This window comes from Camellia sinensis, chromosome 11, assembly GCF_055761805.1.
Source record: "Camellia sinensis isolate YWXY chromosome 11, ASM5576180v1, whole genome shotgun sequence".
NCBI classification, from domain to species: domain Eukaryota; kingdom Viridiplantae; phylum Streptophyta; class Magnoliopsida; order Ericales; family Theaceae; genus Camellia; species Camellia sinensis.
Window position 1 is genome coordinate 45,833,008 of NC_138971.1, and position 14,757 is coordinate 45,847,764.

Genomic DNA, 14,757 nt, shown 5'->3' on the forward strand with positions numbered 1-14,757 from the left:
CAATAAATACAATAATACGACACAAGCAGGATAGATAACCAACACAAGCAGAGTTAATATACATATATAACTAGAGTTTGGAAAGAGTACCCATAAGTATAATAATACAACACAAGCAGGGTAGATAACCAAAACATCTTAATATACATATATAACCAGAGTTAATATCACAAATAATTTGTTTGTGTTCCATTACAGGATTACAAAACATTGCCAAACTAAAAGTCAAAAGAAAAAAAAGACCAACTAGTCTAAGTCTTCAAATGAATCACGACTCTAACACTTCATCTTGTTTTCCTTCGAAATAACCTTCACCATTGTAAACTACTTCATCACCTGGCATAACACGACATGAGCTTGAAATGCCCAGTAAAAATGCACACACCATCCTGCCTTCTATCAACCAATCAACTATATACAAAACAAATCGAGTATCGCATAATACAATACTACAATAAGGTTCTCTAAATTAGTAGTTAGACTAGACATATCGAATCCCCCAAAGAGATCCTTCCTTCCAACCACAAGGATTGGACACCGGACTATTTAGAACTCTCTCTTTTACTGCTTTGCAAACCTTACAACCTATGCCCACACCGATTATATACTAAGTATGGATACCGATGGACCTTAAAAGGGACGACCAAACAAATGGGCTCACTTACACCCAAATCATACCTAGGGCTCGCTTACACCCTACACATACCATACCCAAGGGTTCACTTACACCTTGAAACCACCGCATAGAGTCTAAATACATCTGTGCCATCCTAGGGGTTCACTTAGACCGTTTGCGCAAGACTTAACTCGTTTAGTATTAATTCCATCACAATTCATCTCATTCATATGTATATTACATAAATCATTCCGAAACACTAGTGTAAACGTCACCTCTTACCAACCCCTTTTCATTTCCCATTTATTAGATATTTTTATAAGCGAGTTAGTCACATTCGGTAATATAAACGAGCATGAGGCAAACATAAGAGAGGAAATATAGCTCATGATAATCATACATAAGTATGGTAAGGCACGCAAACAACATTAGGCATGCTTTGAAAAACTTAGAAACAAATAACCCAATAAGGCACAATTTTCAGCACTTTTCAGAACTACAGAATTAAAAAGAATGCTTTGGTAAAGATACTTCCAGGTCATATTAGGGCCTAACATTGCATAGAAACAATAAACAACATGTCTATTTTCAGTTCCAATTTTCAAAATTTGCACAACACATCTACAAGCTATGCTCAAAAACTTGTCCAGATTTGTCACCTTTTGGGAAAACTAGTCTTCTTCTCAATCTACCTGATGATTTTCACCCAAATAAATTACGTTGGAAAGAGGACTCAAAATTCTAAATTTTGACAGAAGAACCAACATGAGATGATTTTTTTGAAATTTTATAAATTGCAAGAAGTGGACTATTTTCAGAGACTCAGGACCAGATTTTTTAAACAAAACATCCATGCCCTAAAAACACACAATGATGGGCTAATAAAATTATCATAAGCTCTAAACACACCAAATATCCTATATTAAATTCAGATTTAATAAATAAATAAATTTGATATTTCTTTTAAACTAGAGTTGCAGTAATGCATATTTTGAACAAAATTGCAAGTAAAGTCACCAATTCATATCCACACTTGCATACACACCAAAAACCCTGTTTACCATTAATATATAACACAAGAGAGCATACTCGACAATAGGATGAGATGGGCGAAAGAATTGGAGAAGACAAGAGAGAAATGTGGTTCTTACCTTAACACAAGAAAACAACTTTTCTTTTTCTTTTTCTTTTTTTCTTTTTTTTTTCCTCTTCTTCTTCACTTTCCTCTAGTCACAATCTCCTCCTCACACCCTCTCATTGGTTGCTGAAAATGTGAGTAAGGAATTGGGGAAAAGATCTCAATTTATAGGCAAGGAGTTTGGGTTAAAAAGACAATTTTACCCTCTATCTTAATGACTAAGGAAAGTAGAAGACTAGTAAAACTCTAGATATTTTTCTCAAGTCTTCTAGGTGGTTCCACACCCAATTTTCCCCAAAATAATATTTATAAATTCCTATGTAAATATTCATGTTCAAATAAATAATAAATGAAAGAAAAAGGATAAAATATATGAATTAATTTAGAAATTAGGAGGTAAAATAAATAAAAACCAAGTGTTAGTGTATTTCCAATTATAAAGTGGTGTTCTAGGATTTAATTATAATAATATACGGGAAAATTATTCTTTATTGGACCATTTTGTAGACTTTTACGAAACTAGACTTAAAATGCTATTAACCTAAGGCTTAGGGTTCCGAGTGTAATTACCAAAAGTTATGGTCTTTACAACCTATCCCCCTTAAATAAATTTCGTCCTCGAAATTAAATCATACCTCACGTCTCAAATAGTTGTGGATAATTTTTCCACATCACATCATCATGTTCCCAGGTGGACTCTGCAATGCCATGGTGACGCTAGAGTATTTTAAGAAGTTGAATTGTCTTTTCTCACAAGTTCTTTTCTTGTATGTCTATAATTACGACTAGTCCCTCCTCAAAGGTAGTGTTTTCGTTGAGTTAGATTTCTTCCCAGTTGACGATGTAAGAAGGGTGCATTATGTACTTCTGCAACATCAATGCGTGGAAAAACATCATGTACTCCAGCCAATTGCAGGGGTAAAGCCAATTTGTACGCAACCTCTCCAATTTTCTAAAGTATCTTGAAGGGTTTGATATATCGAAGTGATAATTTTCCTTTCTTTCCAAAGCGAATGATAGCTCGGCAGGGCCGAATTTTCAAGAAAACATGATCACCGACGGTGAAAGTTAGAGGTTTTCTTCTTTTATTTGCATAACTCTTCTGATGATCTTGACTTGCCACTAATCTTTGTCGAATAAGTTTCACATTTTCTGTAGTTTCTTGCACCAATCTCTTGTTTGAGATTTTATATGGCAAAAAGTGCGCAGTTTTCGTCAAACGATCGACTATGACCCATATAGCATTGTGTCCCCTAGGTGGCCTGAGTAATCCAGTGACAAAGTCCATTATTACATGCTCCCATTTCCATTCTGATATCGGCAAAGGCTGAAGCATCCCTCCAGGTTGATGGTGTTCTATCTTTACTTGCTAACACGTAAAGCATTTGGCTACGAATTGAGCCACATCTTTCTTTATTTTGTTCCACCAATATTGGCGTTTTAAGTCTTGATACATTTTCGCCACTCCTAGGTGTATTGCGAACACCGAATGATGGAACTCTTTCAGAACTTTTTCTCTAAGCGACTCATCTTATGGCACAAACACTCTGCACTGATGTCTCAAACTTCCATCCAAGTGAATCATCCAATCAAGTATAGGATCACCAGATGTTATTTGCGATTTTATGAACGCCATCTCCTAATCATTCTTCTGTGACTCCATTACCTCGTTCAGTAATTTGGACGAGCGGCTTTAACACTAGAGTATACCTTCTCGTCCTAAGCTTTCATCTATACTCTGAACTCATTAAGTGTTCCGACCATGTTCTATTCCTTGAGTGCCAATGTAGCAATAATTCCCTAGTTCTCGCGACTTAAGGCATTTGCTACCACATTAGCTTTGCCAGGATGATAAGATAGAGTAAAATGGTAATCTTCAAGATATTCCAGCCACTGTCTTTGTCTCATATTCAAGTCTTTCTATGTGAACAAATACTTCAAGCTTTTATGGTCTATGAAAATCTCAAATTTTTCACCATACAAGTAATGAAGTCATTGCTTTAGCGCAAAAACCATCGCTGCCAGGTCCAGATCATATGTCAGATAATTCCTTTCATGTGGTTTTAGTTGCCTAGAGCAGCAAGCCACCACCTTCCCATTTTGTATTAATACACAACCTAGCCCATCCTTAGACACGTCGCAATGCACTGTATATTCTATGTCTCGCTCCGGAATGATGAGTATTGGGGCACTAGTCAATCTCCTCTTGAGTTCTTGAAAGAGTTGTTTACATGCTTCATCCTAATCATATTTTACCATTTTTTGCGTTAGACGAGTCATCGGCTTGGCTAGTTTGGAAAAGTCTTGAATAAACCGTCAATAATAACCGACCAACCCTAAGAAACTACGAAGTTCTAATACTACTTCTACCTTGGTCGGGTCCACTGTGATCTCGTGCTCAAATACAATGTGTCCCAAAAATTTGACTTTCTTTTAACCAGAACTCGTATTTACTTGCTTTTGCATACAGCTGGTTGTCTCTTAAAACCAGGAGAACCACTCTCAAGTGTTGCTTATATTCTTCTTCAGAATAGACTAGAACGTCATCGATAAAAACCACCACGAACTGGTCCAAGTACGGAGTAAAAATCTTATTCATTAAGCTCATGAACATGGCCGGTGCATTGGTTAATCCAAAGGGCATTACCATAAATTCATATTGGCCATATCAGGTTCGAAAAACAGTCTTTGGTATATCAACATCTGTGACCCACAATTGGTGATAGCCAGATCTAAGATCAATCTTTGAATAACACTTTGAACCTCGAAGCTAGTTAAATAGGTCATTAATCCGTGGAAGTGGATATCGGTTCTTGATTGTCACCCGATTGAGTTGTCGATAATCTATTTACAATCTTAGTGTTCCGTTCTTTTTCTTTGCAAAGAGAACTGGTGCTCCCCATGGCGAGGTACTTGGTTGGATAAATCTTTTTTCTAGCAATTCTTACAGTTGTGTCTTCAATTCCCAAAGTTTGGCAACAGCCATCCGGTGGGCCATCATGGATAGTGGGGCAGTACTTGCTTGTAACTTGATACTAAAATCTACATCACAATGTGGCAATAATCCTGGCAATTCCTTGAGAAAAACATCAGTGTATTCACAAACTACATACGAAAGATATAATTCTGATCGGGCTTCTTCGTCAAAGATCAAACTTGCTAACCACCCAGCAAATTGATTATGCCACTGCACCTTACAATTTGTCGTGCACAGAGACTCCTCTCCATCCCTCTTAATTGGAAACACCTCCAATGTGTAAGTCATCACCCTCTTCTGGTAGCAATCAATCACCGCTCGATTAGTCGATAACCAATCCATACCCAAGATTATGTTAAAATCGGACATGTCCATGACCCGAAGGTCGAAAATCAAGTGTAAACCCAACACTTCTAATTCGCACCCTTGATAGATTAATCCTACCTTGAAATTTCCTCCTAAGGGTGATGTGATACTTAAAGTAGTTTCTATAGGTTCACATTCAAAACCTAACGATTTAACATATGATGTTGATATTAAAAAAAAAATGTGGTGCGCCAGAATCGAATAGAACGTGAACCTAAGAATTATAGAGTACAATGTTACCTTTAATTACTAACGGGTCTTCGTCCTCTTCCTCTGATTGTAGAGTCTAGCCCCCATTGGAACTTTCTTGCATTTTCTCTCTCAATTGACCCAATTGTTCCAGAATCTAGTTCCCAATGTGGCTCAAGATTTCGGCCACGGGTATTGGTCCATTCTCAGGGTTTTGATTACATGGTACTTCATTTTTATTGCGTTATTGCTCGCGAGCTCATATGTTATCGCTTGTCTCGATGTAGCCATCGGCTTGAGTGTGGTTCACTATTTTTTTCTCTCTGTTCATAGTACGAGGTGAGGCATAAGTTGGAGTCTATTTATGAAGGCAATTTTTCAAGGATAATCAACTAATCGTAAAGTTATGGTTTAATTATCCTACGGTGTTTAAAGCAATAAGATCAAGTAGTAAATAACAAATATAGGGAAGCACACAACACAACTTTACATATATATATATAGGTAAAATAATAACTACAAGACCTTTAAAACTGGATTAATAAAAGGAATATGAAGTGGAGATGGAAGAATATGAAGCGGTTATAGTAATTGCATCAATTAACACAAGGATCATCTGAAATACGAATGGACAATATAATGGAATCGATGACATTATGGTTTCAGACTTTTATGTGGTCAACGTTATAGAGGTAGTGACTAAGTTAGGTATTTAACTTGAAACTGTGTCGACCATCCGTGTTTCAAACTGAATATCCAAGATTCGTCACAGAGTAAAGAAATTGCAAATTTTAGAAAAATTCTCGTACAAAATGTAATAATCAAGGCTCAAGGTTGCCAATCTAGCAAATGGTAGAATTGAAAAATATAAAGTAAGACCAGATGATAACGACTTAATCTTGAAGGTAAATGACATCAAACAAAGGTTACAAATATGAGATGAGGGTATGACGATCAATAGAAGACTCGCGGAAATAACAGTACCCCTACTTCTATATTGTATCTAATACGCAACACGTTGCCCTATTCAAAGTTAAAACCACTTTCCTTCATAGGTGATCGTCAAATTGTTTGAAATTAAAACACACGATGATTTAAATAGGAAACATGTTCTCAGGAGTCAATGTTGTTATGTCCGGAACCTGAAGCAAAGTCCTAGGATAGCTCAAGAAAATTTCATTTTTTGATGTCTTTCAATTCATAATATAGATAGTGCTATCATAATATAATAAGGTTGCCTCTAACCGCATGCCGAAATGCGCGGGTAAGGGTTGAACCTAGTCTTTGATTCTAAGTTGTGATGCCCCAAAATCCGAGACCATCAAATAAGTACAATAATACAATACAAGCAGGATAGATAACCAAAACATCGTAATATACATATAACAAGAGTTAATATCACAAATAATTCGTCTGTGTTCCATTATAGGATTACAAAACATTGCCAAACCAAAAGTCAAAAGAAAAAAAAAGACCAACTAGTCTAAGTCTTCAAATGAACCACGGCTCCAACACTTCATCTTGTTTGCCTTCGAAATAACCTTTACTATTGTAAACTGCTTCATCACCTGGCATGACACACTATGAGCTTGGAATGCCTAGTAAAAACGCACACACCCTCCTACCTTCTATCAACCAATTAACCATATATAGAACAAATCGGGTAACACATAATACAATACTACAATAAAGTTCTCTAAATTAGTAGTTAGACTAGACATCTAGCATCCCCCAAAAAGATCCTTCATTCCAACCACAAGGATTGGACACTGGACTATTCTGAACTCTCCCTTTTACTGCTTTGCAGACCGTACCACCTATGCCCACATCGGTCATATACTGAGTAGGGATACCGGTGGACCTCAAAAGGGACAACCAAACAAGTGGGCTCGCTTACACCCAAATCGTGCCTAAGGCTTGCTTACATCCTGCACATACCATATCATATCGTGCCTAGGGCTCGCTTACACCTTGCATATACAAATACTAAAGGACTTGCTTACACCCTGAAACCACCACATAGAGTTTGAATACATCCGTACTATTCTAGGGGTTCGCTTAGACCGTTTGCACAAGACTTAACTCATTTGGTATTAATTCCATCACAATTCATCTCATTCATATGTATATTACATAAATCATTCTGAAACACTAGTGTGAACATCACCACTTACCAACCCCTTTTCATTTCCCATTTATTAGGACCTTGTTTGGTTTAACTCTCAAAACACAATTTTTGAAAAAAAATTCAAAATTTAGTTTGGTTGGAAATTTTTTGAAATTTTTTTTCAAAATCACTTTCCCTCTCCTACACATCAATCAATCACTTTTTATATCTCCTCTCTCATTCTCAATCACTTTTTCTCTCACACACATCTACTCAACTACAACAAAATATCAAATCATTCCAAACTCCCATACTCCAAAACTATTTCCAAAATATACAACCAAACAAACCAAAAAAATTTCTAAACTCTCTCTCCAAATTTTTTTTTTGAAAATTTATCTTCCAAAATCAAACCAAACACACCCTAGATATTTTGATAAGCGAGTTAGTCACATTCGATAATATAAACGAGCATGAGGCAAACATAAAAGAGGAAATATTGCTCATGATAATCATACATAAGTATGGTAAGGCAAACAAACAACATTAAGCATGCTTCAAAATACTTAGAAACAAATAATCCAATAAGGCACAATTTTCAGCACTTTTCAGAACTACAGAGTTAAAAAGAATGCTTTGGTAAAGATACTTCCAGGTCATATTAGGGGCTGACATTGCACAAAAACAATAAACAACATGTCTATTTTCAGTTTCGATTTTCAGAATTTGCACAGCACATCCAAAAATTCATCTACAAGCTATGTTCAAAAACCTGTCCAAATTTGTTACCTTTTGAGAAAACTAGCTTTCCTCTCAATCTACTTGATGATTTTCACCCAAATAAAGAATTCTAAATTTTGACAGAAGAACCAACATGAGATGATTTTTTTGAAATTTTATAAAATTCGAAGAAGTGGACTGTTTTCAGAGACTCAGGACCAGCTTTTTTAAACAAAGCATCCATGCCCTAAAAACACACAATGATGGGCTAATAAAATTATCATAAGTGCTAAACACACCAAATATCCTATATTAAATTCATATTTGATAAATAAATAAATTTGATATTATTTTTTAAAATAGAGAAGTTGCAGCAATGCATATTTTGAACAAAATTGCAAGACAAAGTCACCAATTCATACCCACACTTGCATACATACCAAAAACCCTATTTACCATTAATATATAACACAAGAGAGCATACTCGACAATAAGATGAGATGGGTGAAAGAATTTGAGAAGACAAGAGAGAGATATGGTTCTTACCTTAACACAAGAAAGCAACTTTTCTTCATTTCTTTTTTTTTTTTTTATCCTCTTCTTCTCCACTTCCCTGTAGTCATAATCTCCTCTTCTCACCCTCTCATTGGCTATTGAAAATGTGAGTAAGGAATTGGGGAAAAGGTCTCAATTTATAGGTAAGGAGTTTGGATTGAAAAGACAATTTTACCCTCTATCTTTATGATCAAGGAAAGTAGAAGACTAGTAAAAATCTAGATATTTTTCTCAAGTTTTCTAGGTGGTTCCACACCCAATTTTCCTCAAAATAATATTTATAAATACCTATGTAAATATTCATGTTCAAATAAATCATAAATGAAAGAAAAAGGATAAAATGTATGAATTAATTTAGAAACTATGAGGTAAAATAAATAAAAACCAAGTGTTAGGGTATTTCCAATTATAAAGTGGTGTTTTAGGATTTAATTATAATAATATACGGGAAAATTATTTTTTATCGGACCATTTTGTAGACTTTTACGAAATTGGGGGCTAAAATGCTATTAGCCTAAGGCTCAGGGTTTCAAGTGTAATTACCAAAAGTTAGGGTCTTTATAGCCTCAATGTGGTTTTAGACTGAAGTGCAATCGTTAATTTTTCTATCCAAACTAATCGAAGATGTATTACACACACTACTTTTTAATATGAGTTTTGTCTTTTTAAAAATTAGAATGAATTAATACAATAGAAAGACAATTTTATCCTAATTTACTCCAAACCTAAAATTAGATTAATATGGTAATTAAATTAAAATATAATAAAGAATTAATTTAAAATAGAATTAAATAAAATATAAAATAAACAATAATTAAGAATTGATCTAAAATCTAATTAAATTAAAATTAGATTAACATGTTTGAAATTATAATAAATAATTAAGAATTTAAGATTAATTATGATTTAATTTAATTAACATTAAACATTATAAATTATGTGTATGAGAGATAAGAAAGAAAGAAAATAACAAACGATATAGAATATCTATAGTTAACGGTGTTAACGGTTTGCATTTTAGTTCAAAACCACATGAGAGACATGACTATTTTTAAAAGACAGTGGGTAAAGTGTTATCAAGCCATACTATAAGGAGGTAAAATGGATTTTGCCCTAGTTTAAATTTTATTTCATTGAGAGTGCCTTCAGGTACGGCATATTCGCTAGTTATTATATATGTCACAAAGACCACGTGACTGTTTTGGGAAGATGGTTAAAAGTTGACTTTTTGATTTTTTTTGATTTTTTTTAATAAACGTGTACAAAATGTGAAAGATGATATGATTCAAAATGGGTTAAAAGCTGGAAAATGACTTTTACAATCTTCCCAAAATAACCCTATATTATGGGTATCCTCTTATTTCTCTATTATTTTTTTTGTTCGTTGAGCCATGTATTCTTTAGGTCCTTGTTATTGATTAGACACATCATCAGTATGAAATTTCCAAAACACATGATAATTACTCGAAACAAGCATTATAAGCTAGCTTTTTTTTTTTACTTATATGAAAAGACGTGTACAAAAAAATAGACAGGTGATGTAATCCAAATAAGCTAATAAATTAATAAGTTGACCTTTTTAGATGTTGTCAAAAGAGGCCCAAGTCACTTCACTCACGCTTTTTGTAAGTAATGTGAGCGAGGGTTTTATACCATAGTTTCTTAGAGCATCCACACCAAACTCTTTAATTTTTTAGTTAAATTAAAGCTATTTCATTATTTTAGCTACTCATCTTTTAACACCTAATCCATCAAACTCTTTATTCTAACTTATTCTTATTAAATATTATTTTCTTATTGTGTTTGTTAGTCTTTCTTTTTTTATTAAATTGATAAGTTACCAGCCAAACAATTTTTAAAAAAAGTAAAAAAATAAAAATAAAAATTTTTTGTTGACCGATTGACCGGCCAGACGTTCGGCTGGACTTCCGGGCAAACATCCAGTAACACACAAATATCGATGAATAGTGTCTTGCTTGTTATAACGAGTTACTGTACTGATCGCAAATTTTAACGAGCTGCACGCAAGTTTGATGCAAATGATTTTTTGAAGTTTTTAGCTAAAAAATAAAGTTTGAAAAGCTTGATGAGGATACTCTTAGGTTTGACTTTTATATGTTAAAATCTAAATTTGACTGCTATGTATAGATAGATTCGTATGACTTATTATAGGTCTTGTTTTGATAATTTGAAACATTAATTTTATAGGGTTCTTGCGTATATGATTCATGAAAAAAAATAAAATCCATTCGATAATTGTAATATTTTATTTTATTTTATCGAATTTATCTTTTAAAAAATAAATAACAAATATATATATTTTTAAAAAAATTGATTATTTTATCACATTTATTTCTAATTTTGAATCTACCATATACTTTATAAATTTATGATTCTGTTTATTTTTTGATTAAATAAATATCATTAATTTAGTTTTTCAAGAATAATTTTAATATAGTTAAGTTATATCTTTTATATAAATGTTCGTACTGTTTTTCTAATAATATGCACCGTTTTATATTAAGGGCTTGTGGATTGAGTTGAACGGGGTAATCTCATATCTGCTATTTGTCTGAACTTAGACAAATTATAAAAAATCAATTCACATCTCGCTTAGTTAGCGAATGTGAATTGAGTAAACCATTCGAGTTGGCAAATGGATGAGTATCGGCTTGACGGTTGAGTTTTATTGTTTTGGATTTTTTTTCCAAACTATTTTTCGATAATATTTTTATAATTTTTGACCTTATTTGAGCCAAAAAATTTAATTCTTTATTTTTTATAATAAAAATAAATGCCAAACTTTCATAATTGATAAATAGTAAATATAACTATTAAATAAAAAGTCATTTTTTTAATACATAATATATAAAACATAAAAGTATAATATCATTTTCTTAAAAGGTATTGGCCGATCGAGTTGGATTGGGTAATGTCCCATTTGCCAACCGTCTAAACTTAAACAAATTAGAAAAATATATCTGTATTTATCTGCTCTGACCATTAAAGGCCTATTTGGGAAAGGAAAAAAGCCAACTCTTAAAAAAAAAATTTGGACTTTTTAAAAAAAATATATAAAAAAGTAGAGAGGTAATATAACCTAAATAAGTAAATAAATTGATTTTTTTCCTAATTGCCAAAATAAGCCAAAACCGTACATTTTTATACCAGATTGATTTGGATCATTCAATTTTGATGGATCGAATAGATGCTTGTCAGTTTCACATTTATATATTGTTGTTGTTTTGAATAGGAGTATGTGTGGTGCGATTTGGACGGTTTAAGAGAAAAATTATAAATCGAATGATAGATTAGTGAATTGGCAAATTGCAGTTTAAGCGGTTTTGGGCGGATTGAAGAATATTCTAATCAATTATCAAACATTTACATAATATATGACACTAATTTACATAATATTTTTCATATATAACACAAACTAATTTTACATAATATTTCTCATATATATAACACAGACTAATTTTACATAATATTTTTCATATATATAACTACTAATTTATAATAAATTTCACATATTAAATATTTTTCACACTCATTTTTACCTTGATATTTTATTATAAATTAAAAAATATATTATTAACTATAATAGAGCGGAGCAATTTCAAAGACGGATTATAAATTTTAGGGGCATTTACATACAAGTCCCATTTTGTGAACTTATAATTCATTAGGGGGTGCCTCTATTTACACACCAGTAATTTACTCATCCCACACCATTTTTTTAATTACTATTCTGTCCATAAAGAGAATTATCAAAATATCCTCTTCTTCTCTATCTCTCTTTTCTCTCTCCTCCGAAGTCCTAACCAGCAGCTCCTTCTTCCGCCGCTGCCAGTGACTTCCCCATCTCCTGCCGCTGTCAACCTCTCTTCCGCATCCTCCTGCAGCCGCCAGCGTCTCTCTCGCCTTCTTCATCCGTCGCAAGCACTCCTCCACAACTTAGATTTCGCGATCTTCTCTTCCGGTAAATCGCACATCTCTCGCTCGCTCTCTCTCTCTCTCTCTCTCATGCTTTTGTGGAAGGGGGTTTTGGTGGCGATGGGGAGGGGGTGGAAGATCTATGGTGCCACTGCAAACCCTAGCCGATGCCAGTGATGACGCCGTCACTCCACTAGCTTCGTGCCATCCTCTCCACCCCTCTGCGCCACCCTTGCAGTACCTCTCCCGTCAGCTTCCCTTTCCAGCCCCCCTCCGATACCATTTTCCCACTATTCTTTCCCTTCTTCTTCTTCTTCATTTTCCCTTCGCCTCTGAAACCTTAGATCCGAAGTGGGGGAGGTTGAAGGGCAGATCGCAATGGTGGCTTGAAGAAGAGAGGGCAAGAGGGAGGGGCTAACACCAGCGCCGGCGACAGAGCTGGGTTGCAGGTGGTGGCGGTGGCGGGGTGTGTAATTAAGGGTAAAAATGGAACATTGTGTGTGTACTGAACAAATTTATTATTTATTAAATTACTGAAGGTGTGAATTAAGTATTGGTGTGTCTTGAGATGATATGTGGTGTGTAAATAGAGACACTCTCCATTAGGTCCTAGATAAAATTATTTACTCCTTCAAGTCCCATTAATTTTTAATAGACCAATTTACCCTTCCAAACTTGAATTTGGGAATCAGATGGTCGTCTTCCAACCATCGCTACACTAGCACTGGAATTCCATCATTTATATTTCTTCCGGTAACACCAATGATGTCTGTAACTCTCTCTCTCTCTCTCTTTTTCTCTGTGAATTTGGATGTAGATCTTGTTTGATCAATAGGAGGAGTCTAGGGTTTAATTACATACATGTTTGTGATTGGGTGTGTGTTTTCAATTCAGGATGGTGATAGATGTTGGACCACCGAGCCCTTTTCGCTACATAATCGGAGCAGCGATCATGATGATCGTCGTTATATTACTTATCATTCTCTTCTCCACAGACCCAATCTTTGGTCTCATCCGTACGGCTCTTCATTTGCCTCAATCCCTTTCCTCTCACCTCCGATCGCTTCCCCTTCGTCCAGTGCGTCGTCGGCTCCAGATTTAGATTCTAAAATCATAACGCAAAGCAAGCCACGACCCTCAATTGCAAACTCTTTGTTAAACTCAAGTCATTGTGTAGCTGAGTCTCTTTTTTGAAATTGAGAATATTCTCAGTTTACAACATTCTCAATTTTAATCATGAAAAAAAACTCAATTCAGCAATCTAATGTGTTAGGTTTGCAGAATTATCTTTATTTTCAATCCCATACTTTTCTCAGAAGCCAAACAAAAATTTATTAGCTTTGATAATTATATACTGAAATCATTCTTTGTTTTGAAAATTGAGAACATTCTCAGTTTTGAAACGACCCCGCTACGTAGCTCGAAATTCTTTGGCGCGAATTTGGCTCGATACCAAAACGACGTCGTTTTGGTGTCGTTTTTTTTTTTTTTTCCCTGTGTTGTTTGCAGAGAAAGAGAACGGAGAAGAAGAAGAAAAGGAAGAAGAAAAAGAAAGGAGAAGAAGAAGGGTGGAGAAGAAGATCGGGAGGAGGAGGAAGGAGGGAGGGGAGGGGGCCATAAAAATCGGGCTAGAGGAGGAGGCGGGGCTGCGCTAGGCTAGCTGCTGCGACGAACTGGACAGGAGGGGGTTGCGACTGTGACTGTGACTGCGACTGCGACGATCGGCGAGGCGGTGGTGCGACGATCAGCGATGAGGTGAGGAGGTGGTGATGCGATGACGGCGGCGAGGCGACTGCGACGGCGGTGGTGCTGTCTCCTCCTCTTTCTCTTCTCCTCTCTTCTTCCTCTCTTCTCTCCCTCTTTCTCCTCTCCTCTTCCCTCTGTTTGTGCAGAGCTCCTTTGCTTGAAAAAGGAAAAAAAAATTCAAGCCGTTTCGAGCCGTAGAGTTTCGAGCTCTGGATCATTTTTGGTTTTGAAAATTGAGAACATTCTTAGTTTTGGGATTAAAGGGCAAAACATCTTTTTACCTATAAATCAGACTTATTGGTTCAAAAACTTTTTGACAGGACCTAAGTTACCACCAAATATATGTAGACAGGACTTTTTGATAATTAATTCTAAATTTTAAAATTTAAATGGCAGTTAATAGATAG